Source organism: Dryobates pubescens, chromosome 2, assembly GCF_014839835.1.
Source record: "Dryobates pubescens isolate bDryPub1 chromosome 2, bDryPub1.pri, whole genome shotgun sequence".
Lineage (NCBI taxonomy): Eukaryota > Metazoa > Chordata > Aves > Piciformes > Picidae > Dryobates > Dryobates pubescens.
In genome coordinates, this window is record NC_071613.1 from 1,212,044 (window position 1) to 1,235,397 (window position 23,354).

Below are 23,354 nucleotides of genomic sequence, written 5' to 3' on the forward strand. Positions count from 1 at the left end.
TAGTTTTGTGATAATTGAATGAAGGCTACTCATTAAAATGTGGAGGATTGACCTTGGCTGCATACAAAGTGCCCATCAAGCCACTCCATCACTCCCCTCCTCAGCAGGACAGACAAGGGGAGAAAAACTCATGGGTCAAGATAAAGACAGTTTAATAAAGCAAAAGCAAAGGCTATGTGAAAGCAAAGGAAAACAAAATCTCTATTCTCTGCTTCAGATCATCAGGAAATGTCCAGCCAGTTCACAAGAGGTAGGGCTTCAGCATATGCAGCTGTTGCTCCAGAACACAGAAGTCATAATTACAAATGCTCCCTCTTCCCCTCCTTTCTCATAACTTTAATTGCTGAGCAGACATCATACGGTATGGAATATCCCTTTGGTCAGCTTGGATCAGCTGTCTTGGCTATGTCTTCTTCCAAGATCTTGCCCACCCCTAACTTCCTCATGAGGGAGGAACATTGAAGAGACAGCCTGGATGGTGTGTGAGCATTGATCATCAGCAGCCAAAACACTGGTGTGTTATCAACACCTTTCTAGCTGCCAATACAAAGCACAGCGTTATGAGGGCAGCTGTGGGGCAATTAACTCCATCTCAGCAAAACCAGGTAAATGCACAGACAATGGAATAACTGGCAATGGTCTTGTAGGAGAGGGAGGCAAATGGGCATGTGCTGATAACTTGAGTAGGAAACTAGGTAATGCCATTGAAAATATTTAGGATCATCTGTTAAATCTCCTTTCTCTGCCTTCCACAAACTGCTGAATGCTCTAACTGTTGAGCACACCGTGATGTGCAGGAAAGTCTTCCTGTATCTTTGCATAGTCACACCAGAAATTCCAGTTCTCTCTACCATACCAGTCCTAGTAGCAATGAAGATGGCATTAGAAAACACTTGTCTTCAGCAATATTGGCTAAAAAATGTAACAAGATTTTCCTCTCATGCAGCAGCTTTGCTGATGTAATTGAATTTGTACTGAACATCTCAGCGTGTAGTGTCACATACTTATTTGGGTACTTGTGCAGGAACCAGGCCAGCAATGTTCTCAGTGCATTTCAGCTTAGCTGATGCTGTGCTTGAATATATAGTTCATCTAATTTATAAATTAGGAAGAACTTTTACAGGAACCCACTGCTGTTATGTAAGTGTATGCAATTATTTAATCAGTAAAACCATACATTACACATTGCACACTTAGAAGAGAAAATATTTAAAGATAATTACCAAATCATTGCACTCATCAAAAAAAATCAATCACATCACATACTTGATAGATTAGAGACATATTAGTCAGACAGGCATGCCCTTGTTTCACAGAAACTAATGAAGCTCCAGTCAGGCAAAACAATTAGATTGTGTTGCTTTGTACAAGAAGCTATCAGTGTAGATAGCTGAAAGCAAAAGATAGTGCAGCCCCAAAGAAAGAACTGTCAAAGAGCAAATCTGGCCTTCAAGCACATATTCAGATTGCCCAAGCCATGAACCTCATCATAAAAGTATCCCAACAGTTCAGAGAATATGTCTCATTTTATCAGCTCCTCTTGGAATCAGGATAATCAGGTTTCTATAGGGCTCCTGTCCTAGCCTTTGAAGCCCTCAATCATTGTTACTGGGGAGCAATTACATATTTGATAGTTAGCATCACCTTCGGTGATCATTCTCCTGCTGACATTGATGTTAAGCTCCAAACAACAAGTTCTGACCACAAACAGTTTAACAGCTCCAAGTAAGTTGATAACACAGCCTGTTTCAAACAGAGGAGATGAATCTGTCTGAAGTAAACCTAGTGAGCCTCTGAGACTCTGAAGCCTTGAGAAACCCATGGGTCTGTCTAAAGACAGGCCCACATAGGCCACCTTCTAGGGATAAATACACGAGGAAAAGAGCAGGGTAGATTCCACAGTAGCATAATGGTAATAACAATGCTTTAATTTTTAAGAAGCTTCTCAATGAGAGTTCCAAGGCATTTCCCTGGGATGATGCCTGCCTTTTTACACAGAATAAACAAAGATTTTAAGTAGCTAACTGCTTAGAGTCAGCTCTGTTCAGCTCTTGATCTTAACACAACTGCAGCAAAGGTTCTTGTTAATTCTGGGAGGACAGCTCTGTGCTCATATCTGCCAGAGCTACGCCATCATGCAGGCATCTCAGGGGCTTAATGTCAAGGCCATCATTGGCTCCTGACCTACAGCCTCTAGGGCTCCCTGCTGAAAGACAGCAGGAGAGCATGTATGGCATGCTGAGCATCAGGGGTTGCTGCGTGGTCCTGTATTGGTCCATTTTGCCTGGAAAGCTAAGCATAGGGTGGTAGAGAGGAGCAAGGAATTCATACTCCACAGCAAGATTCATCATTTTCCTTCCATGAAGCCCTGGAAAGGCAGACAAAAATTGTTGACAGATTGCCAGTCCACATTCTCCCCAGTCCCTCCTCAGTCCCTCCAGCAGAGCAGAGTTTGACAGAGGATGTCCCCAAAACTCTGCCTCTTTTTTAACCCACAGTGTAGTAGGAAGCTAGCAAGAGAAACAGAAAGGGGAGAAATAGCGAACAGCAGCACTGTGACCCAGTATCAACACACCAGTTATGAAAGCATGCACCTCAGGATGCAGCTGTAGAGCATATATGTACCTCCAAACCCAAACACCAATGACTTTCAACACTGTTGCTCCTGTGGTTTGCAGATGATGGGGGTCCCAAATAAGCCAGTAAAAGTTATCAGCTTCCTACTAGACGTGAGGACTTCGATACTAACACGCCTATTGCTTTAAGCATCCTGAATGCTTGGGTCAGGCTGAGCTTGGCTGGACGTGACTGTCTGTACAACAGGCATTTTATGTTCCTGTCTTTCTGCAGATCTTGTACAAAACATCCACACATGCATGCAGCATGGCTGCATCAACAACAGTCCAGGAAAACTCTCAACTCCTTGATGTTTTCATGACCTACAAAAGAAGCAAGGCTGAAATTGAACCCTTTGTTCGTAGGGCTGGCACAAGCCTTTAAGGAAACTTTGAGAGTACTTCAATTCTACCTTGGAACCTAAAGTACATGGAAGACTTTCACTGATGTTGTATAGGAGGGTGATTTTTTATTCTGTTGTAGTGAAATGCACAATCATGAGTACCAGAGGAGAGAAACATATGTCTCCAAGTACCTCATTTGGGGATTATTTTTCTCGTAGACAAGAGAGACTCCCTTCATATTGAGAAATTTCTCAGAAGAATGTAACTCAGGAGCTAATTCTCAGAAGAAATAACTACCTACCTCTGCCATTATATTACAGCAAATTTTGTTGATAGCTGTCAAGGACTTAGATAAACCAAATCCAGCCTACAGAAATCTTGAGGGGGGAAAATAACAGGAAAGACAGGATACAGGACTAGAAAATAACTCTTTTATAGAGGAATCTGCTTTATGTGTGCACTGCAAACACCATATTAACTGTGGCAGCAGAAGTACATCAAACAAGAACCAGATATATCATAGAATTCTGTGCTGCTCAGATTTTGTATTAAATCTTGCAAGGGGCTTCATATGATTGCTGTTTCCAAATCTCAGTGAGTTTTCTGGTCCTTGTCTTCAAGATTCCACAGACATGATTAGCAGCAGCAGATATTCAGGGAGCATGCATATACACATAAGGTTTGCAATGCTTTCAGGTCTGGCCTTCACCTGCCTGATTCAGCTAACAGTATTAGATGCAGCATCTATTGACTCTTTGAAAGTGGAAGATACCTCTCACGTCAAACACTGAGACAAGGTCAAGATGAACGAGACCTTATTGCTGTCTACAACTCCCTGAAGGGAGGTTGTAGCCAGGTGGGGGTTGGTCTCTTCTCCCAGGCATCCAGCACCAGAACAAGAGGACACAGTCTCAAGCTGTGCCAGGGGCAGTGTAGGCTGGAGGTGAGGAGAAAGTTCTTCACAGAAAGAGCTGTTAGCCATTGGAAGGTGCTGCCCAGGGAGGTGGTGGAGTCACCATCCCTGGAGGTGTTCAAGAGGGGATTGGATGTGGCACTTGAAGCTGTGGTTTAGTTAGTCAGGAGGTGTTGGGTGACAGGTTGGACTTGATGATCTCTGAGGTCTTTTCCAGCCCTATTGGTTCTATGATTCTATGAATATTTCACAATCAAGTACTTTTAAGAGACCAGCTTCAGGGCAGGTAAGACTGCACTGGGGAAGGGATCTGAAGGGAAAACAGATGAGGAAAAGCTCTTAGGGGGGATTTTCTGAAGCCAGGAAAGGCACTATCCTTTTGCTCATCCTGCCAGCTTCTGGGTGGGGCTGCTGAGATAGTGTGAGCTGAACCAGCACCACCCACGGTTGCACAGGCCTTCAGACTGTAAGAAGCCTCAGGGACTAGCTGCTGCCCACAGAGCACAGGGTGAGCAAACAGGGCTTGCATGTGTCCAGGTGGTGTCACAGCTGTCTGCAGCTTGTAGGTTCCTGGAACCAGTGAAGCATGAGAAAAGAACTCCCAGAAGAGGATCTGACGTGGTTACAGCAGGGCCAAAAACTGCTGCCTGGAGGATTTGGGCAACTCAGACTGAGCTGCTGTGCAAAACATGGCAGTGTGGGTGTCTGGCTGCAGGGAATGCCTTCCCCTGGAGCTTGTTCTCATGGGAGGCAGTGACACCGCCTGCCTGCAGTGTGACCAGATCAATGATTTGCTCAGCCAGGTGGTGGAGCTGAGGGAAGAGTTGGTAAGGTTGAGAAGAATCAGAGAATGTGAGAATGAAATAGATTGGTGAAATTATACCATGCAAAGGCATCAGGTGGAGGCTCTTCGAGAAGAGGAGGAGAAACCTCCTGGACTGTGGCTGGCTGAGGCCTCCCAGCAAAGATCTGGGTGGTTAAATTCCTCCATGAGAACCACAGCCTGTGAGTGTGAGGCTGCTGTCAGCTGCTTGTAGAAGGCCTCATCAACTTCCTCATCCTGATCAGGTGGTCTGTAATAAACACCCACAACAGCATCACCCGTGCCAGCCTGCCCCTTAATTCTCACCCACAACCTCTCAACTCACCCCTCATCCACCCCTGGACAGGACTCTACATCCTAGTTGCTCCTTTACGTGAAGAGCAACTCCACCACCTTGTTTTGTTATCCAGGTTCCTCCAGTGCATCGATGACAACTTCTTGATGCAAATGGATGAGCCAACTAGGAGAGGAGAACTACTGGACCTGAAACTCACTAACAAGGAGGGTCTGGGTGAAGCTGTGAGGGTTGAGGACAGCCTCGGCTGCAACAATCATGAGATGGTGAAGTTCAGGATCTTGTGTGAAGGAGCACAATACCAAGCAGGATCACAACCTTGGATTTCAGCAGGGCCAATGTTGGCCTTCTCAAGCAATTGCTAGGGGAAATCTCATGGGACAGGGTACTAGAAGGCAAAGGGGCCCATGATAGTTGGTTAATATGCAAGGATCACTTCTTCCAAGCTTAAAATCTGAGCATTCCAACAAGTAGGAAATAGAGAAAGGGAGCCAGGAGACCAGCACATTTATGTAAGGAACTACTGAGCAGTCAAGTGGAAGAAGAGAGTCAACAGATGATGGAAGGAGGGGCTGGCCACTTGAGAGGAGTATAAAACTGCTGTCAGAGGATGTAGGGAAGCAGTTAGGGAAGCTAAGGTGTCCTTGAAATTCAGCCTTGCAAGGGAGGTCAAGGACAACAGAAAGAACTTCTTCAAATACATTGCAGGAAAAACTAACACCAGCGGCATTGTAGGCCCCCTGCTGACTGAGGTGGGTGCCTTAGTGACAGAAGATACAAAGCAGGTAGAGTTACTAAATGCCTTCTGCATCTCCATCTATATTGCTGGAGACTATCCTCAAGAGCCCCAGGCCCCTGAGGCCCCAGAGGAAGACATGACAAAAGAGTGTTCCTTGGTCCATGAGGACTGGGTTGATGAGGACTGCATTAGGGAGCAGTTATGTAATCTGGACATCCAGAAATCCATGGGTCCTGATGGGATGCACCCCCAAGTGTTGAGGGAGCTGGCAGAGGTCATTGCCAGACCACTCTCCACCATCTTTGGTAAGTCATTGCAGACAGGAGAGTGCCTGGGCACTGGAGGAAGGCAAACACTCCAGTGTTCAAAATTGGTAAGAAGGAGGACCCAGGTAACTACAGACCCATCAGCCTCACCTCCATCCCTGGAAGGGTAATGGAGCAACTTATCTTTGGTGCTGTCCTTAGGCATATCAGGGACAAGAAGGTCATCAGGAGCAGTCAACGTGGTTTTAAGAAGGGGAAGTCATATTTCACCAACCTGATGGCCTTTTATAAGCAGGTGCATAGATGAGGGCAGAGCAGTGTGTGAGGTTTATCTTGATTTCAGTAAAGCATTTGACACTGTCGCACAGCATTCTTGCTGCTAAACTGAGGCAGTGTGGCCTGGATGATCAGGTAGTGAGGTGGATTGGGAACTGGTTGAAGAGAAGAGGTCACAGAGTTGTGGTCAATAGGATGGAGTCTATTTGGAGACCTGCATCTAGTGGAGATCCTCAGGAGTCCGCACTGGGACCAGCAATATTCAATACATTCAGCAGCAACCTGGATGAGGGAACAGAGAGCACTGTCAGCAAGTTTGCTGAAGACACTAAACTGTGTGGAGTGGCTGACACACCAGAGGGTTGTGCTGCCATTCAGTGAGACTTAGGCTGGAGAGCTGGGCAGGGAGACATGGAATGAAATTCAAGAATCATAGAATCATAAAATCAACCAGGTTGGAAGAAACCTCCAAGATCATCCAGTCCAACCTATCACCCAGCCCTATCCAATCAACTAGAGCATGGCACCAAGTGCCTCATCCACTCTTTTCTTGAAGATGTCCAGGGACAGTGACTCTACCACCTCCCTGGGCAGCACATTCCAATGGCCAATCTCTCTTTCTGCGAAGAACTTCTTCCTAACACCCAGCCTAAACCTCCCCTGGCACAGTTTCAGACTGTGTCCTTTTGTTCTGGTGCTGGATGCCTGGGAGAGCAGACCAACTCCCACCTGGCTCCCCCACAATCTCCCTTCAGGTAGATATAGACAGCAACAAAGTCTCCTCTGAGCCACCTCTTCTCCAGGATAAGCAACCCCAGCTCCCTCAGCCTCTCCTCACAGGGCTGTGCTCAAGGCCTCTCCCCAGCCTTGTTGCCCTTCTCTGGACACCTTCAAGTCTCTCAATGTCCTTCTTAAATGGAGGGGCCCAGAACTGGACACAGGACTCAAGGTGTGGTCTAACCAGTGCTGAGTACAGGGGCAGAATGACTTGCCAGGCCAGGATGCCATTGGCCTTCTTGGCCACCTGGGCATACTGCTGGCTCATGTTCAGCTGGCTGTCAATCAGCACCCCCAGGTCCCTCTCTGTTTGGGAGCTCTCCAGCCACTCTGACCTCAGCTTGTAGCACTGAATGGGGTTGTGGCCAAAGTGGCACTTAGCCTTGTTAAATCTCATCCCATTAGCCCACCCATCCAGTCTGTCAAGGTCCCTCTGCAGAGCTCTTCTACCCTCTAACAGATCAACTCCTGCCCCCAGCTTGGTGTCATCTGCAAATTTACTGATGATGGACTCAATGCCCTCATTCAGATCATCAATAATGATATTGAACAGGATGGGCCCAGCACTGATCCCTTGGGGACACCACTGGTGCCTGGCTGCCAGCTGGATGTGGCACCATTCACCACCACTCTCTGGGCTCAGCCTCCAGCCAGTTCCTAACCCAGCTCAGAGTGCTGCTGACCAAGCCAGGGGCTGACAGCTTGGCCAGGAGTTTGCTGTGGGGGACGGTGTCAAAGGCCTTGCTGAAGTCCAGGCAGCCTACATCCACAGCCTGCCCCACATCCACCAGGCAGTCACCTGGGCATAGAAAGAGATCAGGTTGGTCAGGCAGGACCTGCCCCTCCTAGAAGACCAAGTGTAGAGTCCTGCACCTGGGAAAGAACAACCCCATGTATTAGTATAGGTTGGGGGCTGACCTGTTGGAGAGCATTGATAGGGAAAAGGACCTGGAGGTCCTAGTGGATGGGAGTTTGACCATGAGTCAGCAATGTACTCTTGTGGCCAAGATGGCAAATGCCATTCTGGAGTTTATTAGAAGGGGTATAGTTACTAGATCAAGAGAGGATCACCTTCCCTTCTACTCTGCCCTGGTGAGGCTGCATCTGGATTATTTTGTCCCGTTCTGGGTCCCTCTGTTCAAGAAGGACAGGGAACTGCTTGAAAGAGTGCAGTGCAGAACCATAAAAATGATTAAGGGAGTGGAACATCTTCCATGTGAGGAGAGGCTGCAGCAGCTGGGGCTCTTCAGCTTGGAGAGGAGGAGACTAAGGAGTGACCTCATTAGTGTTTATAAATATGTCTAGGGTGAGTGCTGAGAGGCTGGAGCCAGGCTCTTCTTGGTGATGCCCAGTGACAGCACACGGGGCAATGGGTGGAAGTTGAGGCATAGGAAGTTCCATGTAAATGTGAGGAAAAAAGTTTTCACCAAGGGTGATGGAACACTGGAAGTGGCTGCCCAGCGGGGTTGTGGAGTCTCCCTCTCTAGAGATATTCAAAACCCAGTTGGATGTGTTCCCCTGTGATCTGGTATAGGTGATCCTGCTCTGGCAGGGGGGCTGGATCAGATGATCTTTTGAGGTCCCTTCCAGCCCCTGGAAGATTCTTTGAATCTCAATTAAACCATTTGACATCATGGGGTAGTTTCTTCAATACCTTAGGAAATTATTTCATCACTCATAGGAGCAAAGCATGGGGGAATTTTCACCTGAAACTTCACCCAGGTTTTCGTTGTCCAGATTGAACTTTGTCACCTGCATGGAGCCACATGAGCCCATCTTTCATGCACAAGAACTGCAGCAGGGAAGATTGGTAGAATCCTAGAATCATAAAATCAACAAGGCTGGAAAAGATCTCAAAGGCCATCAAGTCCAACCTGTCACCCAATATCTCATGGCTACTAGACCATGGCACCAAGTGCCACATCCAATCCCCTCTTGAACACCTCCAGGGATGGTGACTCCACCACCTCCCTGGGCAGCACATTCCAAAGGCCAATCTCTCTTTCTGGGAAGAACTTACTCCTCATCTCCTGCCTAAACCACCCCTGGCACAGCTTGAGACTGTGTCCTCCTGTTCTGGTGCTGGTTGCCTGGGAGAAGAGACCAACCTCTGCCTGTCTACAACCTCCCTTCAGGTAGTTCTAGAGAGCAAGAAGGTCTCCTCTGAGCCTCCTCCCCTCCAGGCTAAGCAACCCCAGCTCCCTCAGCCTCTCCTCATAAGGCTATGCTCAAGGCCTCTCCCCAGCCTCGTTGCCCTTCTCTGGACATGTTCAAGTGTCTCAGTGTCCTTCTTAAACTTAGGGGCCCAGAACTGGACACAGGACTCAAGGTGTGTCCTAATCAGTGCTGAGTATAGGGGCACAATGACTTCCCTGCTCCTGCTGGCCACACCGTTCCTGATGCAGGCCAGGATGCCATTGGCCTTCTTGGCCACCTGGGCACACTGCTGGCTCATGTTCTGTCAGCTGTCAATCAGAATAACATCCAAGCATGTTCTGCTTGTCCTGTTGACAGTGCTTCAGCTCTGTGGCTTCCAGAGTGAACTTTCCATGCACTGTCTCAAGGACCCATAGTTGGTAGAAGAAAATAAATGTGGTTTCTCACCAAAAGCTACTGTACTTGCATTTGATACATGCACATGAAGAGTCATAAACCAAATTAGACCAAAGAGGGCATATGCACATCCTTAGAGAGATAAAACTCCATCCTGACAGTGTTACACATTTTGGCTACAACTGTGTATATGTTTATAAAGGCAAGTACATGTGTGTTCTGTCATCATACAGTATCACTACATTCATGACAGCTGAAGCTATAAGGTTATCCTGTCTGCATACTTACATGATAGGAATATGGAAGCTCTCCTCTGATTAAAGAGAAGTTTCACAATATTCATCATTTCTCTCCCACCCAAAAAGAAATGTTTTCTGCACTTCAGGATCAGGACATCAGTGTTTCCATCTCTCCCTCTCTCAAGACTGGGATTTCTGGGCCTCTATTTGGAGCATAATGCTTGCATCCATTCCTCCTGTGTGTAGCCAGGAAGAATGAGCTATGATCTTTCCTGAGATTGCATACACTCCTCTCAGAAGTCCTGTGAGAACAGAAAATCTTTGCACTTTTCTGGAGGTCTTGTACCCCTTTTTCCAGAAGCTGTTGGTTCAAACCTGCTTTTCACTTACTGTCTGCTCTGAAACAAAGCAGGGAAAACAGAATCTGCTCTTGTATCATGCTTTGTGTACTAACATTTGCATCAAACAGATCAATGCACAGGAATGAGTGCAGTTCTAGGGGAACAAGCTTTCAGGTGAAATCACCTTAGAACTTAAGGAACCTTAGAACTAAGGGAATCTTGCCACTACTCTCACTGGCACCACTTTGTACCTGGTACAAATTGCACATCTTCACATGGTCAGAAAATAGGAAGAGAAGAGAAGAGAAGAGAAGAGAAGAGAAGAGAAGAGAAGAGAAGAGAAGAGAAGAGAAGAGAAGAGAAGAGAAGAGAAGAGAAGAGAAGAGAAGAGAAGAGAAGAGAAGAGAAGAGAAGAGAAGAGAAGAGAAGAGAAGAGAAGAGAAGAGAAGAGAAGAGAAGAGAAGAGAAGAGAAGAGAAGAGAAGAGAAGAGAAGAGAAGAGAAGAGAAGAGAAGAGAAGAGAAGAGAATTAACCAGGTTGGAAAAGACCTTTGAGATCATCATGTCCAGCCTATCACCCAACACCACCTAATCCACTAAACCATGGCACCAAGCACCCCATCCAGTCTCTTCCTAAACACCTCCAGTGATGGTGACTCCACCACCTCCCTGGGTAGCACATTCCAATGGGCAATCATTCTCTCTATGTAGAACTTCTTCTTAACATCCAGCCTAAACCTCCCCTGGTGCAGCTTGAGACTGTGTCCTCTTGTTCTGATGCTGGCTGCCTGGGAGAAGAGACCAACCTCTGCCCATCTACAACCTCCCTTAAGGTAGTTGTAGAGAGCAATAAGGTCTCCCCTGAGCCTTCTCTTCTCCAGGCTAAGCAACCCCAGCTCCCTCAGCCTCTCCTCACAGGGCTGCGTTCCAAGCCCCTCACCAATTTTGTTGCCCTTCTCTGGACTCTTTCCAGCAAGTCAACCTCCTTCCTAAACTGAGGGGCCCAGAAGTGGACGCAGGACTCGAGGTGTGGCCTAACCAGTGCAGTGTACAGGGGCAGAATGACCTCCCTGCTCCTGCTGGCCACAGTGTTCCTGATGCAGGCCAGGATGCCATTGGCCCTCTTGGCTGCCTGGGCACACTGCAGGCTCATGTTCAGCCTATCATCAGCCAGGACCCCCAGGTCCCTCTCTGCCTGGCATCTATTCTCTTCCCCCCCCCCTTCATTCCCACCTCCCCCATTTCTTTTTCTTTTTGCTTTTTTTTTAATAAATGAAAATGCCAATGAAACAGGACTTGGGCAAATTGGCCACAGTGAACGCAGTAGGTCATCTGTGTAGCCTTTGGGGTGCAGCTGTTGCATTTGTAATGCTAAACTGTGGCCGAATGTTTTGTGATCTCATTTTTTGAACGTGTTTATTTGATTTTATTTTGCCAGCAAATGTATGCAAGTATGATTTATGTGTAATAATCCCCATATTTTTTTAATTACCTTGCCATAAAACCTGAGCAACTCCCCCTACTTTGATCTCCAACACATTCTGGAGAGTACTGCGGCAGGCATGCCTAAATCAGTTAAGCCATGCACAGAGCTGTTCCTGGAGGGAAGCTTTCCCACATCAGAAGATTGTGTAATAAAACCTAACACAGCTCATTAATTTTCTCTCTTAACCAATGCATCTGACAAGAAGTGACTTTGAAAATCTAAAGGAATGATACAACTCTCATGCTTTGTGTGAAACATCTGTTTCCAGCTCCTTTGCTATTAAACTGACATATTTTTTATTTGAAAAGTTCCTTTTATTTCCAAACTTCCTGCAATTGGTAATGTATATATCCCAAAGAGCTTAAATTCACAGCTCTGAAAACTTGATTAACCAAATGCTGGGCTATTCCTCTCCCAAAGGAAAAATGCCTCTCTTGCACAGGCAGATTAAGTGCTACAACTACGCTTTTTAATTAATTATTAAGAATTCGTTTATTCCAGCAATGTCAGATTCCATAAAGCATCAAAAGGGACTTCAAATCCCCAAATAATGTAAACACCAGTGTGATTGCATATGAAAAATATTAGCATTCTTGGATCAGGAGAATCAATGGAACTTGAGTGTGTCATACTCACTCTCTCGTCCATGGAGTCCACAGACAGCATCAGGTTTCCAGCTACAGAAACCTACAAAGCTAGTCACAAAAGCAGCAGTCTTGCATGAGGAATTAAGGTGATTTTCAACAGAAGGTAAACACCTTCACTTCTGTGATTTTTTTCTTCAAACCCATCTCACTTACCCACAAATTTATACTGTATCAGTCTCTTCGATTTGCAGTTCCTTGTAGAATAGAATAGAATAGAATTAACCAGGTTGGAAAAGACCTTTTTGATCATCAAGTCCAACCTATCATCCAACACCATCTAATCCACTAAACCATGGCACCAATCACCCCATCCAGTCTCTTCCTAAACACCTCCAGTGATGGTGACTCCACCACCTCCCTGGGCAGCACATTCCAATGGCCAATCTCTCTTTCTGGGAAGAACTTCTTCCTAACATCCAGCCTAAACCTCCCCTGGCACAGCCTGAGACTGTGTCCTCTTGTTGCATGCTGGTTGCATGGAAGACGAGACCAACCCCCATCTAGCTACAACCTCCCTTCAGCTAGTTGCAAAGAGCAATAAGGTCTCCCCTGAGCCTCCTCTTCTCCAGGCTAAGCAACCCCAGCTCCCTCAGTCTCTCCTCACAGGGCTGTGCTCCAGACCCCTCCCCAGCTTTGTTGCCCTTCTCTGGACACCTTCCACCAACTCAACTTCTTTCCTAAACTGAGGGGCCCATAACTGGTCACAGGACTCAAGGTGTGGCCTAACCAATGCTGAGTACAGGGCAGAATTACTCCTCTGCTCCTGCTGCTTTCTCATAAAGGAAAGCTTAGCAGAGAAAAACTGTAATAAAAAGGGATTCTCAATGTCTAATTTCAGACAACATAGGGGAAAACAGTCAATTTTTCATATTATGGCTTTCATTCCTGTGTGATTGCCTTGAAAAGAAGATTTTTTCCTAAATGGTGCAACAATTGTCAGCAAAGACCCAGTCCTGGAACTCACTTGGCCTTCAGACATGATTTTAACCAAGATTGATTGGGCAGCACCCTGAAATCATGACTGCCTCAGTGGAACTATTTAAGTATATAAAGTCCACATGGGAATCTTTGCTGGATCTAAATCAGGGAATATCTTGATTAGCAATAGGGAGCTTCCCCTCCTCTTCCTGTTTTTCAGGCTGTGTCATCAGCTTTTCATGGTGTGCAAATCTCATCTCAGCCTGATGCTCAGCTGCTGCCTCTGAGCCTGGAGGTTGCTCACTGTCTCAGTCCAGTTTCTAGGGAAAGAATGTGAAGTTTTGCCAGGTTCTTAACCCCTGTCAGTCCCAATGTGGGCCTTTTTCTTTACACATACCATACAGATGAATTGTACTCAAAGGAGTGAGTTAGCATGTCTTTTAAACTACCTTTACACTGTGATGTAAGTGGTGCACATGATCAAACAGAGCATGAAGCAGTGTATGAGACTAATAAATAAGGTTTTGATTTTACAGTCCCAGTTAAGTAAAATGCTTAACAGGGAGACCAAAAGAGGGAAGGGGGGTTGGGAAAGATACGTGCTTTCTAACATTGACAAGCTATATAGTAAGTGGGAAAATAAGGTGGTATGAATCCAAGATGAATAGAGTTTGCATAATATACAGGATCAGGGGAACTGAGCAGATATTTTTGCCATGTGTATTTTAACCCATGCAGTTTGTTTGTTTTGGGAAGCAAGATGTCTGAAAGGTATATTATTAAGGTATATGAAACAATCCTAATATTTGCACTTTGGTACCAGTTTTGTGCATCACTGGCATGGCTTAAACAGACATGCAGGAACAAACTTGCATCTGGCAGGGAGTGGACCACCTGCTCTCTCCCAGCTCTCTTTGCTGTATTTCTGATATTCCTTTCACCAGAGCTCAGCATATTTTCCTTTCCTTTTATTTTGACACAACAGACATAGCCAACTTTGCTAATCCTACATGTTTCATACCAAAATCTCAGTAGGGTGGGATATGAGGATGACTCATTTGAAGACCTGTTGAAAAACAAGCAGATGTGAGCCACCTTGCAGCTGAGTCCCAGGGCATCTGGGTGGTATCAGCATCAGCAGCTGTAGCCACTTGCTGTTGCACAGATAAGCTTCAGGGTGACTAGAAGCCTCTGTGCTACCCAAGCACATGTCAGAGACCTGCTTTGAGAAACCTATCTTAGCTGCCTAAATGCTTCACAGATCAGCCACTCTTGCCCCGTGAAGTAAATCATTAACATCATCGTATTATCAATGCAGAAATAAATAACTTACCCATGTTCACACAGGAAAACTATGGCCAAGCTGGTAATAAGATCCAGATTTGCTGCCTCCCACTCTGCAGAACCACAGAAATGTGCCATATTTCCACAAGCTGTGCCCTAGAAGACAGGGGGAAAAGACACAGGAAAGTCAGAAAGGAAAATCCCCACCACGCAATACAAATGTCTCCTCTGCGGTGGTGGTTTCATGCATGCAAGTATTAAGGAAAATGAAGGAACTGTCCAAACTTTCCAGATCTGAGTAAAGAAGTTCATATGGCAAAGAATGAAAGTTTTCATGTGGGATTTTTTTCCCCTACTGTACGAAAAAGAAGATAGAAATTGCAATTCAGAGAACTAGCAGAGGGGTGAGGGAAGCAAAGACAAGCCAAATTGTGTTTAATAACAAGGTTTATAGTCATTTCTAGCAGGATCCTATCCAGCTGGCACATCACATTCCTATCACAAACTGCACTCTGAATTGGTGGCTGTGTTATTGCTCCAGCAATATCACCTCCAGACCTACTTAACCTCACTGTAGGGACAGCTTTTTTCCCTGTTAGATCTAGGCTACCAGTAAGCACTGCATTGTGAATAACTTTGTTTCACAGCTCCTGCTTTTACCTGGTATTCCAGCCTCAACTGGACCAAGCCTCTTCATTCATAACAGAAAGAAGCAGAATTATCAAAGTTACTACTGGCTGACACCAGTGATGTTGAGGATGGTAAAGGGGAGAGAACAGCAGTTAAACATGAACCAAGCAGAAAGTCAGGCTAAAATATGTATATATATGAGGAGAAGCTGAGGGAGCTGGGGTTGCTTAGCTGGGAGAAGAGGAGGCTCAGGGGAGACCTTCTTGCTGTCTACAACTACCTGAAGGGAGGTTGTAGCCAGGAGGGAGTTGGTCTTTTCTCCCAGGCAGCCAGCACCAGAACAAGAGGACACAGTCTCAAACTGCACCAGGGGAGGTTTAGGCTGGAGGTGAGGAGAAAGTTCTTCACTGAGAGAGTTGTTAGCCATTGGAATGTGCTGCCCAGGGAGGTGGTGGAGTCACCGTCCCCGGAGGTGTTAAAAAAGGAATTGGACGTGGCACTTGGTGCCATGGTTTAGTAGTCAGGAGGTCTTGGGTGACAGGTTGGACTTGATGATCTTTGAGATCTTTTCCAACCTTATTGATTCTATGATTGTATGATCTCTAATATGCTGAAAGTATCTCACTGTGGTGTGTAGAACTGAGTCTGAGTCTTTTGCAGGAGGCTAAGAGAAAAGAACATGCTGCTCCAGTTCTCTTTAATAATTCATCTTCACATTTCTCTCACCACTAACCACTTTCTTTCTCTCCTATTTCATCATTTTTCTCCTCCACTAGAGCAGAAATTCAAAACACAGTGTTCCTTTTTATGTGTCTTTAAACTCCCATAGTGGGAAACTTTCAGCATGATTCGCAGAGCCTGTATTGACCCTTTGGATTTCATTCGTATCCGAGCTATGAAAACAAAAAGCAGCACAGGCAGATAATCCAACACAAGGAAACTCTAGATGACAAGATGCACAATTTACATGACTTAACAGAAACCCACATTACCACACAACGTGGCTATACAGAATATACAAAATCAGTTCAGTTGATAGTTGAGGAATTATAATACAGATCAAGCACATGCAAATTATGAGTCACTCCTCAGTGGATGTCAGCAGCATAACTGAAGCATAATTAGTTCCAGCACAAAGTTTCCCAACAGGTCTGAACTTACTGGAGAAATGACTTTATTACAGGGCATTGTGCATGGCTTAAGCAAGTAACTGCATTTACAAATTTAATGAGACCAACTTTGAGATCCACATGAATGGAAAGTGTTGAAAAATTGCCAGTAAAATGTACAGCTGATGCCAAGTTATGCTCAGATCTGTGTGTCTGCCAAAGCAGTTGCACACACTGCCTACCAGCCCGGTGATACAGGAAGGGAGGCAGCAAAGCTGCGCCTAAGATGTGGGTGCCATTGGAATTTTGCAGCTCTGCTTGAGCTGTAATTAGAACCAGCACTGCCCTGAATCAGCTAGCCCTACAAATGAAAAGGGAGATGATCTGTTAGGGCATTTGTGCCATCCCCTTATAGTTCAATGTGTTTTCCTAAAAGGGCCTTTGAAACTTCTGGTGTGTTGCAGCACTTCCCAATTTGTGGCACTGCCTCTTTTGCAGGAGCAGAGGTACCTCTCTGTAGCCTGTGCTGGGGCTTCTGCATTGACTTTGGAAGGCACTGTGGAAGCACAAGGCCCCTTAGACTCAGATTCTGAGGGTGCACAGCACCAGAATATCAAATTCTGGTTTATGATCCAGTAGATAGGATAGGATAGGATAGGATAGGATAGGATAGGATAGGATAGGATAGGATAGGATAGGATAGGATAGGATAGGGTAGAATAGAATAGAATAGAATAGAATAGAATAGAATAGAATAGAATTAACCAGGTTGAAAAAGACCTTTGAGATCACTGAGTCCAACCTATCACCCAACACCATCTAATCAACTCAATCATGGCACCAAGTGCCCCATCCAGTCTCTTCCTAAACACCTCCAGTGATGGTGACGCCATGTGGTGGGTTGAGAGAGAAGGCCCAGCTTCCCCTCCCCCACTAACTAGGAATGGGGAAAAAACAACAACTAACTCAGCTGGTGAAGCAAAGGGGAATGTTATATTTACAAAGCAATGACCGACGCAGGGAATTTATGTACACAAATATACAAAATTTACAATATATACAGAAATATACAGCAAAGAAACAAAAACAGGAACAAGACCCCCAGCAGAGGGGATTTCCCCCTGTCCCCCCTTCACCCCCCTACCTCCCTTTTTTCCCCAAAGAGGGTTAGAAAGAGAAAAGGGGAGTTAACAAGCAGAGGCCTAGAGCAGGGCAGGATTAATGCTTATTAATGCTTATCTGTTATTTCGGCCAGAAGCCCAGAAGCAGCCAGCTGGAAGGGGTGAGCGAAAGGAAGCGAACTGCCGAAAGCTCCGGCTGCCCTGAAACTTAAGATTATACTCCCACCTACTTACCAATGAAATTCGTTTAGAATACACTATATTTACAAAACATCTAGCCAGCACTGTCCCTTTCATAAAGGCACAGCCTCAAACGGTCACAGTCCACCCCTTCTAAACAATTTCATTGGCTGTTCATACTGTCTATCCAATCCAGGACAATATTTACAGTTCATAAGTAAAGTTCATAGTCCATTCCGGCTATACTCAGATGTAGATGATTCAGAAGTCCAAGAAAGTCAGGAAACAAGAAAATGGAAAACAGTTTGTCTGTCCGCAGATGAAGCGAAGAAAAGGGAAACAGGAACACAGGGACTCTCAGTTGACTCAGGGCTCTCAGGGTTCTCAGGGTTTGTGCACCATGGATTCCTCAGGGATTCTTCCTTTGGGTGTGATGTAGCTGTACAGCAGTCTGAAATTAAACTCTCTCAGCTAAAGTCAAATCTCTTTGTGGAATACACTGAATCTCACCATTCTCTTGCATTACCCAATAAGTGTGACCCGGACCTTCTGCTGAAACCACCCCTCGGACAGGTTTAGCCTCTCCTGAGGGCGAAAATACCCAAACAGTTTTACCTAACAGATTCTTTTCTCTAACAACAGGAACTCTATCACCTTCTACTCTCCGTAGCAGATCTGAATGTGCCGGTCCAGCTCGGTTCACTGAACCTCTGCTATTCACCAGCCAGGTTGCTTGTGCTAAATGTTTCTCCCATTTTCTCAAAGATCCACCTCCCATGGCTTTGAGAGTGGTCTTCAACAAACCATTGTAGCATTCAATCTTCTCTGCAGCTGGTGCATCGTAAGGAATACGGAAAATCCACTCAATACCGTGCTCTTTTGCCCAGCTCTTTACAAGGTTGTTCTTGAAATGAGTTCCGTTGTCTGACTCAATCCTCTCTGGAGTTCCGTGTCTCCACAGGATCTGTCTCTCCAGACCGAGAATGGTGTTGCGTGCAGTTGCAGCACATTCCAATGGCCAATCTCTCTTTCTGTGAAGAACTTCTTCCTAACATTCAGCCTCCCCTGGCACAGCTTGAAACTGTGCTCTTGTTCTGGTGCTGGTTGCATGGAAGAAGAGACCAACCCCCACCTGGCTACAACCTCCCTTCAGGTAGCTGTACAGAGTAATAAGCTCTCCCCTGAGCCTCCCCTTCTCCAGGCTAAGCAACCCCAGCTCCCTGAAAATGTTCCTTTTTACTAGGCAGGTAAATTATCACTAAAATAGTCTGCTTGAGGATACAATATATTCCCTGTCACTTGAAGGCTTAACAGCAAGACTAAATATCTCTCTAACAAAATAAGCTTTGATTGAATTCAGGTCTATAAGCTGGACATAAGAATGGCTGGCAGAATTGTCTAAGAGATCATTATTAGATCTGTTCTCTCTCTTGAAATCCAGGAATCTATACAAGATCTGCACCCCTGCAGGGATATTTTCACAGCTTAAATAGTACTTCTCTACATATGCAAACCTTGCCAAATTTAAACTCTATACATACAGAACAAAACAATCAGGATATATGCCTGCAAGCATCCAAAAGCAATGGCAAATGACCTCATTCATCACAGAACACTAATGTGTGTAAAGGTAACAGTTCTGATCTAACAGTGACCAGCAGCCTTCTGAATGACATTCACCAGTGACAAATGCCACAAGCAGCATGAGGTTTCTACACAAAATGCCTGCTGAGCACAAAGTCTGTGGGCACAACAGCTGAGAGCATGGTGCTGTGCAAGAGCAGGATGATTCTGTATTCCTCACCAGACTGTTGAGCTTAAAGCACCTGTACCACTCCAGCACCAACTACCATGGCCCAGGTACTGCAGTCCAGTACCTCAGAAGCCTAGCAGGGCTGCTCTGATGACAGCTACTCACTGTGTTCTGTGGAGAAAAAATAGATCATTTTGAAGTAGCTGCTCACCCACAGAGAAGCACACCAGTCCCACACACACAGCATTGGACCAGCAGTATTTTGGCAGGGATCACACAATTCTCCATCCATTAATATGGGTGTCTGCCTTGAAACAGTCCCATGGAGGACACCTCCTACTCTGTAGGTGCACTTTAGTTTCAGCTTACTTTGAGATAAAAAAAAAAGAAGCACAGATTCTGAGTTGACCCTTTGCAACAACACAATGCAAAATTGTACTACAAATTGTTGTTACTTGCCAAAATCAAACTGAGAAGGTCTGTGTTCGATAAGATAAAAAAGTATTGTACCTCTCAATAGTTTCTAACTGCACACTCCTGTCCTTGCAAGTCACAGAATCACAGAACCACAGAATCACCAAAGTTGGAAGAGGCCTCAAAGATCATCAAGTCCAACCTGTTACCACAGACCTCATGACTAAACCATGGCACCAAGTGCCACATCCAGTCCCCTTCTTGAACACCTCCAGGGATGGTGACTCCACCACCTCCCTGGGCAGCACATTCCAATGGCCAATCTCTCTTTCTGTGAAGAACTTCTTCCTAACACCCAGCCTAAACCTCCCCTGGCACAGTTTCAGACTGTGTCCTCTTGTTCTGGTGCTGGGTGCCTGGGAGAGCAGACCAACTCCCACCTGGCTCCCCCACAATCTCCCTTCAGGTAGATATAGACAGCAACAAAGTCTCCTCTGAGCCACCTCTTCTCCAGGCTAAGCAACCCCAGCTCCCTCAGCCTCTCCTCACAGGGCTATACTTGAGGCCTCTCCCCAGCTTTGTTGCCGTTCTCTGGACACATTCAAGTGTCTCAATGTTCTTCTTAAATCTGTCAGTAACTTCATACCTTGTTTTGTTTGGTTAGAGGGTTTAAGTGTCAGTTTGTACAGGATCTTGTCTGGTAAAGCAGACTTTGCTTATCAGCATGCTCTGCTCCTACCTTTACACTTCTTAAGACTAATCAGCAGAAGGAGGTAGGAACTCTGTACAGGAGCCCAGGCTAGAGTTCAGTAAAAGTCAGGACTGCCCAGCTCCTTGGAAGGAATGCCCAGAATATTTCCCTCTGACCAGTCATGAATCACAGTATTCTAGAATCAAAGACTTTCTGAAAATTTCTGCTTAATATGAAAACCAAACCCAAAGCTATTGCTTTGTGATGTATGCTTTGCTCATGTGTTTTGGTAAGTTGTTTACTTCTTATGCATAATACCTCCAACAGTACTGGGAAATACATATGGGACACTTTGTAAAATACAATGTACGTTGGCCACAGCAACCCCATGCAGTGCTGCAGGCTGGGGTCAGAGGGGCTGGACAGTGGCCAGGCAGAGAGGGACCTGGGGGTGCTGGTTGATGGTAGACTGAACATGAGCCTGCAGTGTGCCCAGGTGGCCAAGAGGGCCAATGGCATCCTGGCCTGGATGAGGAACAGTGTGGCCAGCAGGAGCAGGGAGGTCATTCTGCCCCTGTACACTGCACTGGTTAGGCCATACCTTGAGTCCTGTGTCCAGTTCTGGGCCCCTCAGTTTAGGAAAGATGTTGAGTTGCTGGAACGAGTCCAGAGAAGGGTAACAAAGTTGGTGAGGGGTTTGGAACACAGCCCTGTGAGGAGAGGCTGAGGGAGCTGGGGATGTTTAGCCTGGAGAAGAGGAGGCTCAAGAGAGACCTTCTTGCTCTCTACAACTACCTGAAGGGAGGTTGCAGACAGGTGGAGGTTGATCTCTTCTCCCAGGCACCCAGCACAAGAACAAGAGGACACAGTCTCAAGCTGTGCCAGGGGAGGTTTAGGCTCCATGTTAGGAAGAAGTTCTACACAGAGAGAGTGATTGCCCATTGGAATGTGCTGCCCAGGAAGGTGGTGGAGTCACCATCACTGGAGGTGTTCAGGAGGAGACTTGATAGGGTGCTTGGTTGCATGGTTTAGTTGATTAGGTGGTGTTGGATAATCCACCATGATGATCTTGAAGGTGTCTTCCAACCTGGTCTATTCTATTCTGTTCTATTTTATTCTACTCTATTATTTGAGAACTCACTACTGCAACCTGTTCCAATGCCTTTAGGGAGCTGAACAGACTGGCATGCTATAGTATCACATAGAATTCCCAAATATCTCATGTGCAAGTAGTGCACTTGGCTTTGGGCCAAGTCCAACTGATGGACACTCTTCTGTGTCAGGATTATGAGTACTTGATGAACGATTGTTCCACTGAGTGATTCTACGCTAGCAATCCACACTTTCCTTTCTCCACCTCAGCCAATTGGTCTGGCTGAACTTGTCAGGACACTGTGTAGTGTCATTCTAGAGATCCTTTGTTATGACTTTTATAGCTAGTAATTTTAATACTGGAATGACATTTAAATGTGTCTACCTATACTGTATATACATTGAATAAATAGTATAAAATTTGCTTCAAAAACATTGCCAAGACAATAGAATGTGATTAGGTGGTGGAGTCGCCGTCCCTGGAGGTGTTCAAGGGGAGATTGGACGTAGCACTTGGTGCCATGGTCTAGTTGTGAGGTCTGTTGGAACAGGTTGGACTTGATGATCCTTGGGGTCTCTTCCAACCTTAGTTACTGTGATACTGTGATACTGTGATAGGATTCATCCCCTTGTAGCTCTCTTCCCATTAAACTCTCACCATTTCACCTGGTAACTCTAACCTGAAAGAACTTCTAAATACTGTGATTTTGCTGAGTAGGACAGGACTAAAATTACATTTTTGAGTAGACAAAACACTAATAACTCATATCAGCCAAAACACCACTAACTCACATGCACAGTTCAATCCTTGGGGATTTTTAGGACCAGCCAAGAAAGGCAAAATGTAGCTCATTGTCTATTTTAGAGCATGATTTGGATATATAAAACATATTAAATATTTCAGGTGTACAAATCTCCAGAGCAATTAAACCAGAAGAGTTCTGAAGCTGCACTGTTAAAAATTTAACTGGCAATAAATCTAAAGATGAGGGGGATGACAAAGGACTGTGGGTTTGCTTTTAACTGAAAAATTATTACAGGTAAACATATTTCATTAAAATTGTGATTAGATCTGAAACCCAAAATCCACTGGAGTTCTGGGTAGGCCACACCTTGAGTCCTGTGTCCAGTTATGGGCCCCTCAGTTTAGGAAAGATGTTGAGTGGCTGGAAGATGTCCAGAGAAGGGCAGCAAAGCTGGGGTGGGGTTTGGAGCACAGCACTGTGAGGAGAGGCTGAGGGAGCTGGGGTTGCTTAGCCTGGAGGAGGCTCAGGGAGACCTTCTTGCTCTCTATGAGTACCTGAAGGGAGGTTGTAGACAGGCGGTGGTTGGTCTCTTCTCCCAGGCAACCAGCACCAGAACAAGAGGACACAGTCTCAAGCTGTGCCAGGGGAGGTTTAGGCTGGGTATTAGGAAGAAGTTCTATACAGGAAGAGAGATTGGCCATTGGAATGTGCTGCCCAGGGAGGTGGTGGAGTCACCATCACTGGAGATGTTTAGGAAGAGACTGGATGGAGTGCTCGGTGCCATGGTTTAGTTGATTCGATGGTGTTGCATGATGGGTTGGACTCGATGATCTTCCCAGAAAGAGAGATTGGCCATTGGAATGTGCTGCCCAGGGAGGTGGTGGAGTCACCATCGTTGGAGGTGTTCAGGAGGAGTCTTGATTGGGTGCTTGGTTGCATGGTTTAGTTGATTAGGTGGTGTTGGATGATAGGTTGGACACGATGATCTTGAAGTTCTCCTACAACCTGTTCTATTCTATTCTATTCTATTCTATTCTATTCTATTCTATTCTATTCTATTCTAATTGTAGCTAACTTAACTTTTCTCCAAAACATTGCTTAG